Here is a 19,803-nt window from a genome sequence, read left to right on the forward strand (position 1 = left end):
ATAAACATCCATCAATATCTATTTATTTATTTATTTATTTATATTTATTAAACTCGATATACTTAAGGAGAAACTAAATGAGGTTCCTCCGTTGAGCCACATCGTCATTTTTTCATGTGAATTTTCTCTCTCTCACATGGCCTCTTTTCTCTTTCACATGGTCCCACATAAATTCTATATTCATAGATCATGTACTTGCTTATTTTACATCCCCTCTTTCTTCTCTCTCTTTACATTTCTTTCTATCCCAAAACACACGCACATATGGGCTCACATGGCCTCTTGTCTAGGGGGCATATATTTATTCTCCAATTAAAATTGTCATCTCTCCCCTCTCTCTTCCCTCTCTCTCTCTACATTCTTTCCTAACCCAAGACGCACACACACAAAGAAATTCAGGAAGGAAAAGAAAAAAAGAGAGTGAAGCAGTAACAGAGTGGTCAAAAGAAATATGAAATTTGTTTGCTCTCTCTTTTTTCCCTCTTCTTTCCTAATTATTTTACACTTTTTTTTCCATTGCCGAGCTACTTAAATTTTATTTTCTTTCGGAGGAATTTTTTCGCTAAATTTGTTTTGATTTTGTGTAGCAAAAGACTTCATCGAAAAACGGCGCTCTATCGTGAAGCCGCATAGCCTATTTTTTTCAATTTGAAATTTTAGTTACTCTAATTATTTTACGCTGCTTTAACATTACCGAGCTGCTTACATTTTAGTTTTTTCGGATGAAATTTTTCGCTAAATTTGTTTTGATTTTGGTGGAGAAAAAGAGTTCGTCGAAAAATGGTGTTCCGTCGTTGAGCCACAGCGCCTGTTTTTTTCTAAACCTAAAGTTTTAGTTACTGTGGATATTTTATATTTTGTCTTCTAATTTTTTTTGGCACAGTTGACATTTCATGTTTTTTTCTCTTCTCTTCCTGCAGAATGTGAAGAGGCAGTTTACATACTTGGGAAGGTTAGAAGCGCACCCAAGTGAATATCCGCCGTAAATTATAGAGCGATCTCATCTGAAAAACAAACTCTGAATCGGCATAGTCGATATGTAAATTGAATGCCATGTTTGTAATAGTTGTGACATACTTGAATTCGGAGATGAACTTAAACTCTGAAATCCAACATGATACACCCCGAGAACTGCTGACTTGACCAGATAAATAAAAATATCATTAAGTCTCTGTGCTTATAATGCACTCAAACTTAATGATAAACCAACATGTTTGAAGTAGCCGTATATATGTGAAATATTGTTCATACTTATGCAGTTTGAAGACTGGAGAAGGGTCAGGCAAGATTAACACCAGCAAAAAATCTAGTGGAACGGATAGGCCATAATTTAGAAACTGTTTTACAAATTATATTTGCATTATAAATGACATTATATCATATTAGATTATCTGTATTATGTATTTAGTTATCTTATATAATGTGAATGTTTTATGTATCTCTTTATTTCTTAATAAATAAATATAATAAAAATAACATCTTATTACTCCCGAGTTATTAGCTCCCGCCACAAAGCGCGGGCCATTACTACATAGTATAAATACATGAATTGGGAACCATGCAAGGGCTCCCGTGTTTGGGGGGCCATGTGGGTCCATTTTTTTTTTTTTTTGGTTTCTCTCTCTCACCCTCTCTCACAATATTTATTTATTTATTTATAATTTATTATATACTAATTTGAACCAGAAAAGACCTTTTCTTATTTTGGGGGTCGTGGGGCCATATCAATTTTTTGAAGAATTAATTGCACATTGGGTCCCAATGTTTTCACTTTTTTTATTTTGGTCCCTAATCCCTAAACTTTGCATGTTTTTCGCTTTACTTCCCAAACAATTTTTAAGGATTAATTATAGTTTCAAACAATTTTTTCAGAATTAATGTATATATAATAATAATAAATAATATAATATTTGATATTGAATTTTTTAAGTGTAAAAATATCTATTTTGATTTCGCATGTCTTTTGATTAGTCTTATTTTTGTGCTTTTATAATTACCAATGATTTCTTCGCTAATTTAAAATTTAGAATCAAATATTTTATTAGTTGTATGTGTAATGATAAAATTATCATTTTACTATTACGTTTAAATAATTTTAGATAAATACATGATTGGGAACCATACAAGGGTCCCCGGATTGTGGGGCCCTATGGGTCCTTCTTCTTTTTTTTTTTGTTTCTCTCTCTCACTCTCTCTCACAATATTTATTTATTTATTTATAATTTATTTATATACTAATTTGGAACCTAGAAACGACCTGCCCTTATTTTGGGGGGTTGTGGGGGCCATATCAATTTTTTGAAAGATTAATTGCATATTGGGTCTCAATGTTTTCACTTTTTTTTTTGGTCCCTAATTCCTAAACTTTGCATGTTTTTTCGCTTTACTTCCCAAACAATTTTTTAAGGATTAATATATAGTTCCCAAACAATTTTTTCAGGATTAATGTATATATAATAATAATTGTGGTATCCCTGGTGTTCAGCAGTAAAGGCTTGTCGACAGCTCTGGAGAGTGTCGGGACAAGTCCGAGTCGCGTTGGCGCGAAATAGACACAAAACGGACTCAGCAGGGACGCGAGAGCAGGACATGGCATTGGAATCTGCAAACAGCAGATTTTCTGCTTGTTATACCGGTAGAACCATCAAGGCGTACCGGTACACTTTCTGTACCGGTACAATATCAGGGGTGTACCGGTACACTTTGACAGATTGTGAGCAGCTGCTCTCGGGTTGCCATTTGTACTGGTACAAATAGTCGTGTACCGGTACACCAGGGTAGGTGAGAGGGTGTTTTGGTCATTTTGTGTCTCATTCACATCACCACTTCCCTCCACCACTTATATAGGATAGAGAAGAGTTGAGAGAGGATGTTTTCATTTTTCTTCTTCTTCTCTCTCTCTCTCTAGCATCGGCCGAGCAAGGAGGAGCTCGGGTGGAGTGTTCGCGTCGCGAAACCATTCAAGCGCACATTTGTTGCCATAGCATCGCGAGGAGGTCGGGCGAGGGTGCGATTCCGCCGTTCTCGACGTCGTGCCGAAGTTGGTTTGGCTTTTGAGGTGGGTTTATCATCGAATTCTTACTCCTAGAGGCTCGTTGGTCGACATGTATATTTCGGGTTTACACGTACTTGTATTATAGCTCTAATTCATGGTTGCTTCATGTTTTGCTAACTAGAATGAATTTAGAGCATGGTTTTAATTATGGATAAACTATACATGTTGGACTTGGATTTGACTTAGGAGAAAATTCGCGAATGACCTGTCATATGCTTACACTACCAGATTTAGCTCTGGGAGCCGTTATTATTTTGTATCACCGCAGTATCAGCGTGGTGGATACCCTAGGTAGTGTAGATTACTGTTACGCTCGTGCTGGAATGCCGAGCTTATTTTTATAATAGTGTTCAGACTGTTTCGGACTGTTGGGGGCCGTCGGGATTGATGGTGGACTCAGATTGCCATTTTGGCATCAGATTGTGTCGAGAGCACGTGATTTGTTGGTTGTTAGATTAGTTGGACCCGGTATACTTGACTATAGCCTGCGAGAGTCTTATTGAGCTTGACAGAGTTACGCTTGCATACTCGATTGGGTAGCGCCCATGAGTGCCACTCCGGAGTCGGGCTTTGTGCTACTGCGTTGGTGTCGAGGTGTCCTGTTTGGACTTGCTATCCACTGACTGCTTAGTGTAGAGGTAGCTTTAGCTTCGACAGGCGGGATGGGTGTGTTCACAGTCACTGGGAAGGGTATGGTTACAGTCTCGAGTGAGGTTGGGTCAAGATTGACATTTTCTGCAGATTGTTAGTATTAGAGCATTATAGTATTATGGTTTTTAGCTGTAGATTTTGTTCCAGCTTTATGTACTATCCCTGCTCCTTTCTGTAGACTTTGTGGGTGGATCGATGATGTTGAGGGCGACACCCAATGAGGACTACTTGTTTTTACAGTAGTTCTCACGCCCAGTTGTTACCTCTCTTTTTGCAGAGCCTTCGGTTCCGGCTGCTGCACTTTCGGAGGCGAATCGTGGCAAGGGCGTCACGAGTTAGAGCCCTACCAGACGAGCCAGAGCTAGTGGAGTACCGGCTACAGGTAGTTGTAGTTTTTGGTTCATTACATACTGATGTTATACCTCGCTGGAGCGAGTGTTTATGTACCAGGAAACTGTGTATGTATTGATCCATTTTTATTATATACTCATGTTCTTTCCTAGCAGCTCTATACTACTGGTTGTAGTGTGTTTTATTACAGGTACAGTTAAAGCATCGCTTCGTATACAGGGAAAATACCTAGGTATACGGCGGGTCTGTTAGCGAGCCCGAAAAAACGAGTAATCCGGGGCGTGATAGATTAAGTTGGTATCAGAGCTTAGCATTAGGTCGTTGGGACCTAAGAAACCTAAGTTTGGCAAACTTTAGGAAGGCAAGATGCGAGGGGCGTGATTTATCGCGAAAGTCAATAATTAGTTGTTTTAACTCCTCCTGAAGCGGAGGAAGTGATTGAACGAGTTTATGTTTCGGTCTAGAAAAATTATGTTGGCTGCAGACGACATAATTTTGAGGAGAAACAGGGGCCGCCTTCTAGACTTTCGTTGATTGGGTCGAGAGTGTTTGTTTGATCTGACCCTGTTCTGTTCCTTGCAGCTATGTACCGTCGCCGAGGTAGACCGTCTACGTGGGATCGTGCGCAGTTGACTCAGGATTGTGCCGCACCGCCTGAGATGCCTGAGCAGGCAGAGCCGAGTGCACCCCCAGAGGCGAGAGCATCTCCTGATTTGAGTGCACAGATAGCTGCCCTGACGGAGGTGATGAGGTGACAGGGAGAGTTGTTGGAGAGGATGTGTGAGAGGTTAGCTCCGCCCCTGAGTTCAGCACCGAGAGCACCAGAGTCAGCAGTTCCACCTCCGCTACTCCGGCGGCAGCACCAGCCGCAGCCGTACCCCCGCTAGTGGATATTCCCGCAGTGCCAGTTGCACCTCCTAGAGGGCCGGTACAGATAACTGAGGCCGAGCAGGAGCGGATTACAGAGAGGTTGGCTCGTTTTCGCCGTTTTGATCCTCCGACCTTCGATGGTAGTTGCACTGAGGCCTGGGTTGTTGAGGGCTGGGTCAGTACAGTGGAGAAACTGTTCGAGGATCTGTTTGTTCCTGAGAGGGAGCAGGTGTCTTTGGGAGTACACTGCTTAGCAGGCGATGCTCATGCCTAGTAGAGGAGGGTGAGACGAGATTATGGATTAGTGGCGTTGCAGATGAAGTGGGACGAGTTCTGTGGAATGTTGTTCGGGATGTATTTTCCCAACAGTATGAAACAGAAGCTCGAGGAAGATCTGAAGAAGATCCAGCAAGGTGAGCGGACAGTTCAGGAGAACATTCGGGAGTTTACTCGACTCCTGAACTGTGTGTTGTTCGTGGCCAGGGATAAGGCGCACCGAGTTTACCTCTTTGAGCAGGGTTTGAGTCTCGAGATCTTCCGGTTGGTTCATTCGCAGAGGTTGCGGACCTTGGATGCGTCGATGGGGTAGGCTCTTTAGGTTGAGAGAGGTGATGATTCCATTAGAGAGAGGACTCAGACAGCGGGGCAGAGTCAGGACCGGAAGCGCCCCTTTCCAGATGATGCAGGACAGTCGAGCAGTAGGCGTCCGCCGAGAACACCACAATCACGCTCTCAGGGTCGTGGGTCTTCGGGGCGTAAGCGTTCTGGGGGATCCCGTCAGCAGGGACAGCCAGCGAAGACACCGCAGTGTGTGATTTGCGTGGGACCCCACTGGCCCCGGCAGTGCCAGTAGAGAGAAGGCAGGTGTTACAGTTGCGGTCAGCCCGGGCATATGAGATCAGCTTGTCCTCGAGCAGCATCACCAGCACCATCCATCGCATCAGCACAGCCAGGACCTCCGCAATCTTACGGGGCACCGCCGAGTTATCGCCAGGAGGATAGAGCATCTGTGCCGCGTCAGGGTAAGCGACGACAGCAGGCTTCGAGTGGCAGAGTCTATGCAGCCCAGGTGGAGGACTCTTCAGCGGCCGACCGAGTGGTGGTAAGTATTATTTTGATTTCTGGCATTAGAGCTCGTACACTTTTTGATACCGGTGCATCGCATTCCTTTGTTAGCCGAGCATTTGCATTGTTGCATGTTCTAGAGTTAGGGTCATTGTCATAGGCACGAGAGGTGCAGATCCCCGACCATGTGTTACAGGTTGCAGAGTGTTGTTCGTCATGTCCGGTGCAGTTGGATTAGTGGATCATGCCCGCAGACCTGTTGGTGTTAGGGCAGCTGCAGGACTTTGACGTGGTGCTCGGTATGGACTGGTTGGCGCGGTACTATGCTACTATCGATTGTGGAGCGAGGACGGTGATGTTTCGCGAGCCAGGTCAGGAGGAGTTTACTTTCAGAGGCTGCAGGAGCACATTGTTTGCCACTTGGATTTCTTCCGCGCTGGCTCGACAGTTGATGAGTAGAGGATGCATCGCTTTTCTAGCAGCAGTTGCTGAGGTACATACGGCAGCGCCGGGACTCGAGGATATTCCTGTAGTCTGCGAGTTTTCAGATATGTTTCCCCCAGAGTTGATGACGATGCCGCCGGAGAGGGAGAGTGAGTTCGTGATTGATGTAGTTTCTGGAACCGCACCAATCTCAAAGGTACCTTATCGGTGGCACCGGTGGAGCTGATGGAGCTAAAGGCACAGCTTCAGGATCTGATGGATAAGGGGTATGTGAGACCCAGTGTATCGCCTTAGGGAGCGCCGGTGTTATTTGTAAAGAAGAAGGATGGTTCGCTCAGGTTATGTGTGGATTACCGGAAGCTGAATAAAGTGACCATCAAGAACAAGTATCCTTTATTGCGCATTGATGATTTGTTTGATCCGCTGCAAGGATCTTGTGTCTTCTCGAAGATTGACCTCCAGTCAGATTACCACCAGTTGAGGGTGAGGGTCGAGGATATTCCCAAAACGGCTTTTCGGACTCGGTATGGGCATTATGAGTTCACAGTCATGCCTTTTGGATTGACGAATGCCCCTGCTGCATTCATGAATTTGATGAACAGAGTGTTCAAGCCGTTCTTGGATAGATTTGTAGTAGTCTTCATCGACGATATATTGATTTACTCCCGGAGTGATGCTGAGCATGAGGAGCACTTGAGGACTGTGCTACAACTTCTGCGAGAGAAGAAGTTATATGCCAAGTTGAAGAAGTGCAAGTTCTAGTTGCGGGAGGTTGCTTTCTTGGGCCACGTGATTTCTGCAGAGGGCGTAGCAATGGACCCGAAGAAGATCGATGTTATTCGGGATTGGCCCAGACCGACGACAGTGACAGAGGTGAGAAGTTTCCTGGGACTTGCTGGTTATTACCGTCGGTTTGTGAAAGGCTTTGCGAAGCTTTCCACACCACTCACTCGATTGACTCGAAAGGGAATTCGGTTCCTCTGAAGTGAGGATTGTCAGAGGAGCTTTGATGAGTTGAGACAGAGGTTGACGTCAGCTCCTATCCTTGCCCTTTCTGTGATGGGGGAAGGATTTGTGATTTACAGTGATGCATCGCACAGCGGGCTGGGCTTTGTGCTGATGCAGCATGGTAGGGTAATTGCTTATGCTTCACGGCAGTTAAAGGATTACGAGAAGAATTACCCTACGCATGACTTGGAGCTTGCCGCGGTAGTTTTTGCTTTGAAGTTGTTGCGGCATTACTTGAACGGCGAGCACTGTGAGGTTTTCACCGATCATACGGCGAGCACTGCGAGGTTTTCACCGATCATAAAAGTCTCAAGTATCTGTTCACACAGAAGGAGTTGAATTTGAGACAGCGCCGGTGGTTGGAGTTACTGAAGGATTATGATATTAGTATTCAGTATCATCCCGCCAAGGCGAATGTGGTGGCCGATGCGTTGAGCAGGAAGGCAGTGCAGAGCTTGAGTGTGTTGATTACTGAGCAGAGACCCCTACTCGAGGAGCTACAGCGGCTGGGACTCGAGATAGTACCCCCTGGGTCTACGGCGAGGCTGATGTCTCTAGTACTACTGCCCACTCTGTTGGATAGGATCCGAGAGAAATAGAGTGGAGATCCGCACTTGTTGAGGATTCGAGAGCAGTTAGACAGAGGATAGGCTGAGGGCTTTGTAGTGGACAGTTCGGGAGTACTGCGGTATAAGGACCGACTGTGTGTGCCTATGGATTCAGAGATCCAAGCGAATATTTTGAGAGAGGCTCATTGTACTCCTTATACGGTTCACCCTGGTGGAACCAAGATGTATAAGGACTTGAAGACACAGTTCTGGTGGAATGGAATGAAGAGGGACATTGGCAGATTTGTGGCTCAGTGTCTGACTTGTCAACAGGTAAAGGCCGAGCATCAGGTACCTGCTGGCAAGCTTTAGAGTCTGTTAGTGCCCGAGTGGAAATGGGAGCAGATCACGATGGACTTCGTAGTGGGGTTGCCTAGAGCATAGGATGGTTTCGATGCTATTTGGGTGATAGTGGACAGATTGACCAAGTCTGCTCACTTTCTACCAGTTCAGACCACCTGGTCCAGAGAGAGGCTCACACGGCTATACTTGGATGAGATCGTCAGGCTGCATGGTGTGCCGAGGTCGATTGTATCGGACAGAGACCTGAGGTTTGTTTCGCATTTCTGGAGGAGTCTTCAGACAGCCTTGGGTACACAGCTACATTTCAGCACGGCGTTTCACCCACAGACAGATGGTCAGTCAGAGAGGACCTGTCACGCCCCGAGTGCACTACCGATTTGGTCGGTTCGGGCACGTCGGACAGACGCCGAACGGACAACACCTCCCCTGTCCGCCCACGGCTAAACAACGAGATTGTGTACAACAAGTGCCCAGGAAAACAACTTGATTACATACACAATCAAACAATAGCGAGAGCACAAATAGTGCTAAATAACTAAAGAGCAAGCATCACAAGTAATAAACAAGTGAATAAAAGAGAGATACTAATCTATTACATTCATTCAACTTAATACATTTAATTCCATCTTTTACATTCTTCCAGAACATATGTACAAGCACTCTCAAACCTCACCCCTATACATCATCTACTCTCAAATACAAAGGGTGACGGCTAATGCAAAAAGGTGGATAGCTAATGCAACTAGGGCGCTAGGCCCTTACCGCGATCCTCGCGCTCGCCTGGGACACTCGAACTCGGACCTGTAAAAAGTGGGATGAGAACTATCTTCCATAGTTCCCAGTGGGTTCGGCCGCCGACTCCGCCGGTCTCCCCACTAGGTCCAAGTGGGCACAAGTAGATAAACAGATAGATAGATATGGAAAGCTATGAAAACATACTAGTAAAGCTACACTACTGTGCCCAAATCATGTATATGTAGAATACATGCACAACAAAGTAGATAATCAACTAGCCCGTCATATGTCCAAGAAGTAAAGCTATTTACTTGTTCATCAATCTCGTGGCTCACTCACGAATTCGCCCACTACTCACATAGCCATCTCGACGCGTAGGGAGACTAGACTCAAACTACGAATCCGAGACCGTCTGCGGGACCCCACATAGGCCATCCCTCAGGACCCCAAATAGGCCATCCCTATCCTACGGGACCCCAAATAGGCCATCCCTTGTGACCGACTCCGGAGCGCACTACTTGTGTGGAGCGACCATCACAAGTTGGGAACAGACAATGAGTATGATCCAATTCTCCCACCTCAAGGGTACCTTATCCTCTAGGGCTACTATCACCATAGTCAATGGGTTTCATATACGCTACAACTCACATATGCCACTCGTTCTTTGTTTAATTAACAACTAGATGCCACTCGTTCTTTGTTTCAGCCATTAAGTCATTCTTTCATCGCTGCACTATAGGATTACAAGTCTCGACCCAATCCTCATCAATCCACTATATCCAACAACTAATACATAATATGGTATCAGATAGGAAAGCATAAGGAAAGGCAATGCACATTTATCCTATAATGCATGTGAACACAAGATGCAAGGTCTCAAAATACTAAGACATAAGAGGGAGCCCGATTGCTTCGGGATGGTCACCACCCACCTCTTGGTGATGCCGCGATGGTAGAAAACTCGATCTCGCAGTCCTTGGTGGACGCTTCGACTTCTCGGGTCGATCCGAACCCTTAAGCGCTTGATTCGGCGATATCTTCGCACCCGCTCGTCGTATTGACGAACCGTCCTCGCCGACGCGTTTCGTGACCTAGCAATTTGGTTTACGACCTATTAAAATAGATCAAAACCCTAGATTTCCAAAAATTCCGAATCCGTGCCCTAGGTTGGCAACGATGGGGAAATCCGTGGTGCGAGCTTCAAATGCGAGCTCGAACCATCACCCTAGCCTCAATAGGTTCCATTCAAACCATCTCTAAGCAATAAAACCTAATCTCAAGAAATCCACCATGGATGGATTTGAAGCTTACCTCTAGACCAAGCTCCAAGCTTGCTCTAGCTTGAAGGAGAGAGGGAAGAAGATGATCTTCTTCTTCTTCTTGATCTTCTCTTTCTCTTTCTCTTCTTTTCCTTCTTTCCCTTCTTCTCCTTCTCTTCTTCTTTTCCTTTTGTTCTAGAGAGAGAGAGGGAAAGGGTGTGAGAGGGATAGAGAGCAAATGAGAGGAATAAAGAGGTCCCCCACCTCTCATATAGGCCATTTTACAGATAGCCCCCTCAACTTTCCACTCTCTGCGGCAACCCTCACTGGGGCATTTTCGTAGTCAGGGACCGGTTCCAGCTCGGGGAGACCGGTCCCAGAGAGCCTTCCATCTCGGGCAGAAGGGATTTCACGTTCGGGAACCGGTCCCTACCTGAGAGACCGACCCCTCGGAAACCGGTCCTTGTCTGAGAGACCGGTTCCCGAGAGTTGGATTTTCGGGACTTAGCCAAGTTTCGGCTATTCTCGCTGGGTTAACGTTCGGGGACCGGTCCTCCCCTACTAGGGACCGGTTGCATCAAGGATCCCCCCAACCCCAGCCTGATGGGACCGGTCTCTCCTTGCCAGGGACTGGTCCCTGAGAGCAATTCTGCTCCAGTGCAGATTTTGCACTGCTGCTCTCGCGGACCCTTCCTTAATGCACCTTGCGCATTTTAATCACTTTCGGATTTTCCGAAGCTTACACACTCGACAACTAGTCGATTCCAATCGAAGTCTAATCCTCGGATTTCGAGATTAACTTCCTTACAGGACCATACGGACTCTAGAGGACATGCTGAGGGATTGCGTCCTGGACTTTGGAGGAGGGTGGTATCGACATTTGAGACTGACTGAGTTTGCATACAACAACAGATATCAAACGAGCATCCAGATGGCTCCGTTTGAGGCGCTGTATGGACAAGATGTCGATTCCCTTTGTTTTGGAGCGATATGGGTGAGAGGAAGACACTAGGACCTGAGATCTTGCTGGAGGCTGAAGAAAAGGTGAGAGTTATTCGATGACATCTTTTGACAGCCCAGAGCCGCCAGAGGAGCTACGCTGATACCCGGAGACGAGACTTAAAGTTTCAGGTTGGAGATCATGTTTTCCTCAAAGTTTTGCCGTCCAGAGGGATTCGTCGATTTGGAGTACGTGGAAAGCTCAGTCCACGTTTCGTTAGCCCTTTTGAAGTATTGGAGCGAGTTGGACCGGTTGCCTACAGGATCGCTCTACCCTCGTGACTAGCCAACATTCACGATGTCTTCCACGTCTCGGCATTGAAGAGATATGTTTTCGATCCTTCTCACGTGATTGACTTCACTCCACTAGAGATTGGCGAGGATCTGAGATACGAGGAGCGACCGTTGCTGATTCTTGCTCGGGAGACGAAAGAATTGCGCAACCGAGTCAATCCGTATGTAAAGGTGCAGTGAAGTAATCACGAGAAGCGGGAGGCGACTTGGGAGCCCGAGACAGTGATGAGAGAGTCCTACCCTTACCTTTTTGAGGATCCGAGCTGAGGTATGCTTAAGTTTCGAGGACGAAACTTTTTGTAGTGGGGGAGGATGTGGTATCTCTGGTGTTCAGCAGTAGAGGCTTGTCGACAGCTCTGGAGAGTGTCGGGACAAGTCCGAGTCGCGTTGGCGCGAAATAGACGCAAAACGGACTCAGCAGGGACGCGAGAGCAGGACATGGCATTGGAATCTGCAAACAGCAGATTTTCTGCTTGTTATACCGGTAGAACCATCAAGGCGTACCGGTACACTTTCTGTACCGGTACAATATCAGGGGTGTACCGGTACACTTTGACAGATTGTGAGCAGCTGCTCTCGGGTTGCCATTTGTGCCGGTACAAATAGTCGTGTACCGGTACACCATGGTAGGTGAGAGGGTGTTTTGGTCATTTCGTGCCTCATTCACATCACCACTTTCCTCCACCGCTTATATAGGATAGAGATGAGTTGAGAAAGGATGTTTTCGTGTTTCTTCTTCCCTCTCTCTCTCTAGCATCGGCCGAGCAAAGAGGAGCTCGGGTGGAGTGTTTCGTCGCCGACGTCGCGTCGCGGAACCGTTCAAGCGCACATTTGTTGCCGTAGCATCGCGAGAAGGTCGTGCGAGGGTGCGATTCCGCCGTTCTCGACGTCGCGCCGGAGTTGGTTTGGCTTTCGAGGTGGGTTTATTATCGGATTCTTACTCCTAGAGGCTCGTTGGTCGACATGTATATTTCGGGTTTACACGTACTTGTATTATAGCTCTAATTCATGGTAGCTTCATGTTTTGCTAACTAGAATGAATTTAGAGCATGGTTTTAATTATGTATAAACTATACATGTTGGACTTGGATTTGACTTAGGAGAAAATCCGCGAATAACCTGTCATATGCTTACACTACCAGATTTAGCTCTAAGAGCCATTATTATTTTGTATCGCTGCAGTATCAGCATGGTGGATACCCCAGGTAGTGTAGATTGCTGTTACGCTCGTGCTGGGATGCCGAGCCTATTTTTATAGTAGTGCTCAGATTGTTCCGGACTGTTGGGGGCCGTTGGGATTGACGGTGGACTCAAATTGCCATTTGGCATCAGATTGTACCTAGAGCACGTGATTTGTTGGTTGTTAGATCAGTTGGACCCGGTATACTTGACTATAGCCTGCGAGAGTCTGATTGAGCTCGACAGATTTACGCTTGCATACTCGGTTGGGTAGCGCCCATGAGTGCCACTCCGGAGTTGGGCTTTGTGCTTCTGCATTGGTGTCGAGGTGTCCTGTTTGGACTTGCTATCCACTGACTGCTTAGTGTGGAGCTAGCTTTAGCTTCGACAGGCGGGATGGGTGTGTTCACAGTCCCTGGGACGGGTATGGTTACAGTCCCGAGTGAGGTTGGGTCAGGATTGACATTTTCTGCAGATTGTTAGTATTAGAGCATTATAGTATTATGGTTCTTAGCTGTAGATTTTGTTCCAGCTTTATGTACTATCCCTGCTCCTTTCTGTAAACTTTGTGGGTGGACCGATGATGTTGAGGGCGGCACCTACTGAGGACTACTTGTTTTTACAGTAGTTCTCACGCCCAGTTGTTACCTCTCTTTTTGCAGAGCCTTCGGTTCCGGCTGCTGCACTTTCGGAGACGAATCGTGGCAAGGGCGTCGTGAGTTAGAGCCCTACCAGATGAGCCAGAGCTAGTGGAGTACCAGCTACAGGTAGTTGTAGTTTTTGGTTCATTATATACTGATGTTATATCTCGCTGGAGCAAGTGTTTATGTACCATTATACTGTGTATGTACTGATTCATTTTTATTATATACTCATGTTCTTTCCTAGCAGCTCTATACTACTGGTTGTAATGTGTATTATTACAGGTACAGTTACAGCTTCGCTTCGTATACAGGAAAAATATCTATGTATACGGCGGGTCTGTTAGCGAGCCCGAAAAAACGAGTAATCCGGGGCGTGACAATAATAATATAATATTTGATAGTTGAAATTTTTACAGTGTAAAAAATATCTATTTCGATTTCGCTTGTCTTTTGATTAGTCTTATTTTTTATGCTTTTGATAATTACCTACTGATTTCTTTGCTAATTTAAATTTAGGAATCAAATATTTTATTAGTTGTATGTGTAATGATAAAATTATTCATTTTACTTATTAGGTTTAAATATTTTTAGAAAGAAATATAGTTTAATTTCATTCTTTAATTTCAATTTTTTTAATTTATTCTTAAATTTTTAATTATTTAATACAGAGATAAATAATATTTAAAAATATTAATGCATAATAGAAAAAAAATAATATTAATAGTTCTAATAATTTACTATTGTATTAGTTTCCCGCCACAGCGCGGGGACCCTTAACTAGTAAATAAACTATAATTTGGGAACCAAATGGGGGCCTCCCGTGCCTCCACGTCAGCATGGGGAGTTGGGGTAAATAACCAACAAATAATAAATTAAAAAAAATAAATATAGTAAAATTTAAACAATAAATAAAAAATAAAAAATAAATAAAATATAGTATAAGTAAATAAAAACACAAGAAAATAACCAATAAATAATAAATTAAAAAATAAATAAAATATAGTAAAAGTTAAACAATAAATAATAAAAAAAATAAAATAAAATATTAGTGTATATATAATAATATTTTAATTAATGCATGTGGGACATGCATTAAAAATAAATAAATAAAAATGAAAAAGAGAAATAATAAATAAATGTAGTATGTAAACAAATATATATAATAATAATAAATAAAACAATATATATAATANAAATTTCAGTCTACCACAGGGACCGTGTCACGCCCCGCGCCCCGCCTATTTGGTCGGGTTCGGGCACGTTAACAGACCGCCGAACGGACAGGGTTTCTCTGTGCCGCGGACAGAGTCTCCCCAGTACGTCCAAGGCGTCGCAATCCAAACAATCAACGGATGTTCCAACAAGGAACGGATATCAATCCAGATTGCATAAGGAAGCATCAAATACATAATCTACTTGCTATTACAAGCATTCATTTTACACCCACCTTTTACATCACAGTTTCTGTTAACATTTTACTTCCAAATTACAATCTCGTTATTACATCAGAGTTTACAAGTTTGATACATTTTCTTTTCTTGTCTTCTAGTCCCCTAAGCTAGACTGTCTCAGGGTACTGCTACCTCGGTCTCTGTGGTAGGGCGCTATCTACGGAGCTACGCCCTCACCTCGCGCCGCCGCGCCGCACACGAACGACCTGAAAACCCCAAAACAACGTGGGGTGAGAACCAACTCCATGGTTCCCAGTGGGTACGACCACCCAGGGGAAAAGCTCGACCGATAGGTCCGAGGAGGCACTGGAACATATTAGTTCAACAATATACAACAGATATATATATTTAATTGAAATACATGCCATGCCTCACAATATGCGATATGAAAATCACGCAACAACTAGTAGATCATATGAATTCTACTTTTACTTGGCTACTTTAGCTCATAACTTTACTCTAAGGTTTCTATTACCTTAGGATCACAACACCAACCACTAGCTTCTAAGGTTTCTATTTACCTTAGCTCAAGCCTTTATCTCTAGCTCATAAGGGTTCCTCTACCCTATCATAGCTAACCACCCGACTCGGCTTCGAGTCAATCATCTGCGGATAGTCCGCGCACTAGCTGCTCAACAGCCTACCGCACTCTCTCTGACTCAGCCTCCTAGCGGCGAAATCGTCGCACACGCTGAACACGGCTCGAGTCGCAAGACTTGACCATCGGTGGCGATCGCGTTGCACTTACCCAGCATGAGCTGGAGACATGACATACTGTCTGGCGGCGAACGGGTCGCACCACACCCAACAACGGTCATGTCAGACTCAGTCACCTGGAGGCACCCGCATCGTACTTACCCAGCATGGATTCAGTCTACTCTGGCGGTCTGATCCTCAAATGGCCTAACCATCCGGCGGCGAAATCGTCGCACAAACGCCACGACAATGGTTCAAGCCCCGGGCGGTGATCTCCATATGGTCACCCCCAATCCACCCTCGGTACAAAGCTCGGCGGCGAAGTCATCGCACGAACGCCCTAGCCTGTACCAGGGACATCTCAAGTCCTGGGATTCCGGAATCCACTTTCCACAGGTCGAGGGTCCGTAGCCAACCCTATACTGTCGACCTAGCTCATCCTAGTGGCTATACCACTATACTCATCAACCTAGGTTCCAATACTCTAGGTTCTATGTCCATGTCACTTAACCTAGATACACTTGCTAGGTTCTTATCATCTTTGCCTAGATGTCTACTTCTAGGTTTACTAGTTCGACCTAGGTTTACTAACACTAGGTTAGATGCCACACACCTAGATTGTTCGACTCTAGGTTCACTTGTTTAACCTTTGTTCTTTAATACTAGGTTAGATGCCACTCAATCTACCTGACAACCTAGTTGTCCAATCATCTCTACTCATACTAGAGTTATCATCTAGTTTATATACATATACCATGCATCACGCTTTCTATTTAGCAATTACTCTTTTCATCATTACTAACATGCATCCTTTACTTAGCATCCTCATCCATGCTTTATTATTAATATGCATTTACTTCATATCATGCATTACTAGCATTACATTATTATCATGCATTACTAGCATTATGTAACTTGCTTACTATGCATTTCTACTTAGCATTTTCATCTATGCATTATCATTATCATGCATTCTTTACATTAGTTAGCATTATTTACGCGTCATACTATCATGCTTGCTACTAGGCATTTTACTCTAGGTATCGTTATTACTATGCATTCTTACTTAGCCTTTACTTTATGCATATTTATTAATGCATCATTTAGTCTTGTCTACATGCACATGCATCAATATGAGATTACATTGCTAAGACATAAAGGGCCACCTAGTCGCTTCGGTAAGCACAACCCACCTTGATTCGCGTTCCGATTGCTTGTCGACACTTGCAATCGGCCTTCCGCGGCACTCGGCACCCGTTTGGGCCCGAACTCTTGCGCGACTTAACGAATGACCTCCGAACCGCGATCCGCCTTTTCCGGAGTTTATTCCTTGACTCCAAGTTGCTCCGGTTCCGATCTCACGATTTGTAGACGCTTATTCCGCGTGCTGCGGCTATCTGTACCAAAACCGACCGTTTCGTCAATAACTTCGCGTACACTTGACGAATGGTCAAACCGACTTCGCCAACGTGTTTGTTAGGTCCCCAATTAGGTTTCCAAGGGGTCAAAATAGATCAAAACCCCATATGAGCAAAACCCCTCTTTGGGATGCCCTAATGTGACATATGCTCAATACTCTGGATTTGATCTATAATGCAAGCAAAAGAGAGCTTGTCTATCATCTAGGAGCTCAACTAGGAGCATACGAACCATTTTTAGGGTGTTTAGAACAAACCCTAGAGATCCACCATTAGAGCATCATGAGAAAACCATGGATTTCATGGTGTTCTAGGTCTCTACATGGTTCTAAACATATAAGAAGCTCCAAAACTCTAAGTATTAGGGTTTAAAACCAAACCCTAACCCTAATCCTACCATAAGAGGAGGCAACAAGCTTACCTCACAAGGTTGCTCCAAGCATAAGGAAGATGAAGATGAAGGTAAGCTTCTTCTTCTCCTTGTCTTCTTTTTGTTTCTTCTCTTCTCTTTTTCCTTCTCTTTTCTTCTTTTCCTTCCCCTCCCATGCAACCGGTTGAGAGAGAGGGAGAGACACGAGAGAGGGAGAGAGGGAGAGATCTGCTGTGAGGGAGAGGGGTTTAGGACTATTACATTAGGTAACAATTGCAAATAAACCCCTCCAATCATTTATAATTGCAGCAGACTAATTATATGCCATTCTGCCAAAGTGTACCGGTACACTTTCCCGTGTCACCGGTTTAACAGCCTTTTTCACTCAAACCCGAGAGCTGCTATTCTTCGGGTTGCTTGTTGTACCGGTACAACCATCAACTTGTACTGGTACACAATGCTCCAGACTTGGTTTTTAGCTTGTTTTTGACTCTATTTCGCGCCGGACAACGCTAAAACCTTTCTAACTCTTTTAGAACTCATCTTAACTCCTCCAACCTTGATAGAATGTTAACTGGAACTCGTCCATTCATCTCATTCGCATACTTTAGCCAATGTGGCTAAAGTTCGATAATTTCTTCCGAGACCTCGGGGGTTACATATATATATATATATATATATATATATATATATATATATAATATTGAGAATTATAGTTTAATAAGATGTAATTATTTATTTAATATAGTGTATTATATTTAATATAATATATAGTTAAATAAATCAAATATATATAAATGATATATATAATAATAATAAATAATAATATATAATGAGAATTATAGTTTAATATAATAATAAATAATATAAATAAGTATATAAATATATATAATAAATAAACAAAATAAAAATAGATAAATAATAGATTGATATATATATAATATATATATATTAATATATATATATATATATATATATATATATATATATACATATATTATATATAATAAATATAACATATAATATATATGCATTGGGAATATAAGAATATGAATGCATATAATAATATATATGCATATGCATTGAGAATTTTCAATGAGAAATCCCTGTCTCATAAGACATAATGCATTGTATATGGGTGGGGCTTGCTGGCCTTTTGGTTTACGCAGGGGCGTAGTTTGCTTTCCTTTTCAGGGTGTCATTTCGATCATTAATGCGTGCTTGCTTTCCCTTTGCCATTCCGCTTTCACCCTTTTTTTCTGAGGTCTCCGTCATGCAGTTCTTCTTCGTCCCCCTTCGTCGGGGGCTAGTACAGTCGTGTTTTCCCCGCAGCCTAGAGGGGCATTTGGTATGGCGGTGACTCTTGCGGTTTACTATGGCCAGTTTGTCCATGTGTTGCCACATGACGTGACCTCTTGCAACTCGCCGTCGCGCCTTAGGGGACGGCCGTTGGTGTAGATGGCATGGGGTCAAGGGCGAGACAGTGACTGGCCGTATACCCCTATCTGCCTATTGTCCTTTACTTTCTTTCGTTGTCTCTTACACTGTAACACACTGAACTTTAGCAAATTGCAAGGTTCTAGTGTAAGAATGATATTTTTATCTATTCTGAATGTTTTGAGGGTCACCTGTATGGTACCTGCCTGTTTCTAGAACTTAATTGACACGAGAACAGGTTTTCAGCATCAAAATCTGCAAACTGCAGATTTTAGGGCTGGAGTACCGGTACTGTATCGAGCAGGTACCGGTACGCCACAGTCTGGAAGCTTGACCGACGCTCGGGTTGAGCAGGATTTTGTGCTTGGTACCGGTACTCTTTCCCGCGTACCGATACGCAGTGGGAAAAACTGCAGCTTGTGTAGTTTGTAAATTTTGAAGGTTGAGGGGCTTGAGTGGATATTGTTACAATGTGTTTATATACCCCTTCACCCCTTTTCTTCCTCAGTTGGCTGAGGCTTGAAAGAGAGTGTTAGAGGTGGGTTTTGCTCTCCTTCTCTCTAGATTTTCTCATCTAGATTCTTGTATTTTTTAGGATTGATCTCTTTTTTCTTCCTCTCCACCATGGTTGCTTGCCTCTTGGAGCTTGGAGTGGATGAGAGGAGCTTTTGGATGGTTCAAACTTCAACCCTAGCACATGATGGCTCAAGTTGAAGCTTGTTTTGAGGTTAGAACACTTCTCTTAACCTCTATTAAAGAGATTTGCATGAGATTTGGAAATAAACCTAGTTTTTGGAAAACTAGGATTTATTTTGGAGTTTTTCTATTTTGAGCTTTTGGGGTGGAATTGATGAGTGTAGAACACTCTTATAGGTTGGATTTGAAGCTTTCTAGCTTCGTTTTGGGCTTTGATCAAGTTCTTCATGACCCAAGGTATTTTTACACTTTTTGCATGTGTAATTTTCA

Source organism: Ananas comosus, linkage group 22 (assembly GCF_001540865.1).
Source record: "Ananas comosus cultivar F153 linkage group 22, ASM154086v1, whole genome shotgun sequence".
Classification (NCBI taxonomy): domain Eukaryota; kingdom Viridiplantae; phylum Streptophyta; class Magnoliopsida; order Poales; family Bromeliaceae; genus Ananas; species Ananas comosus.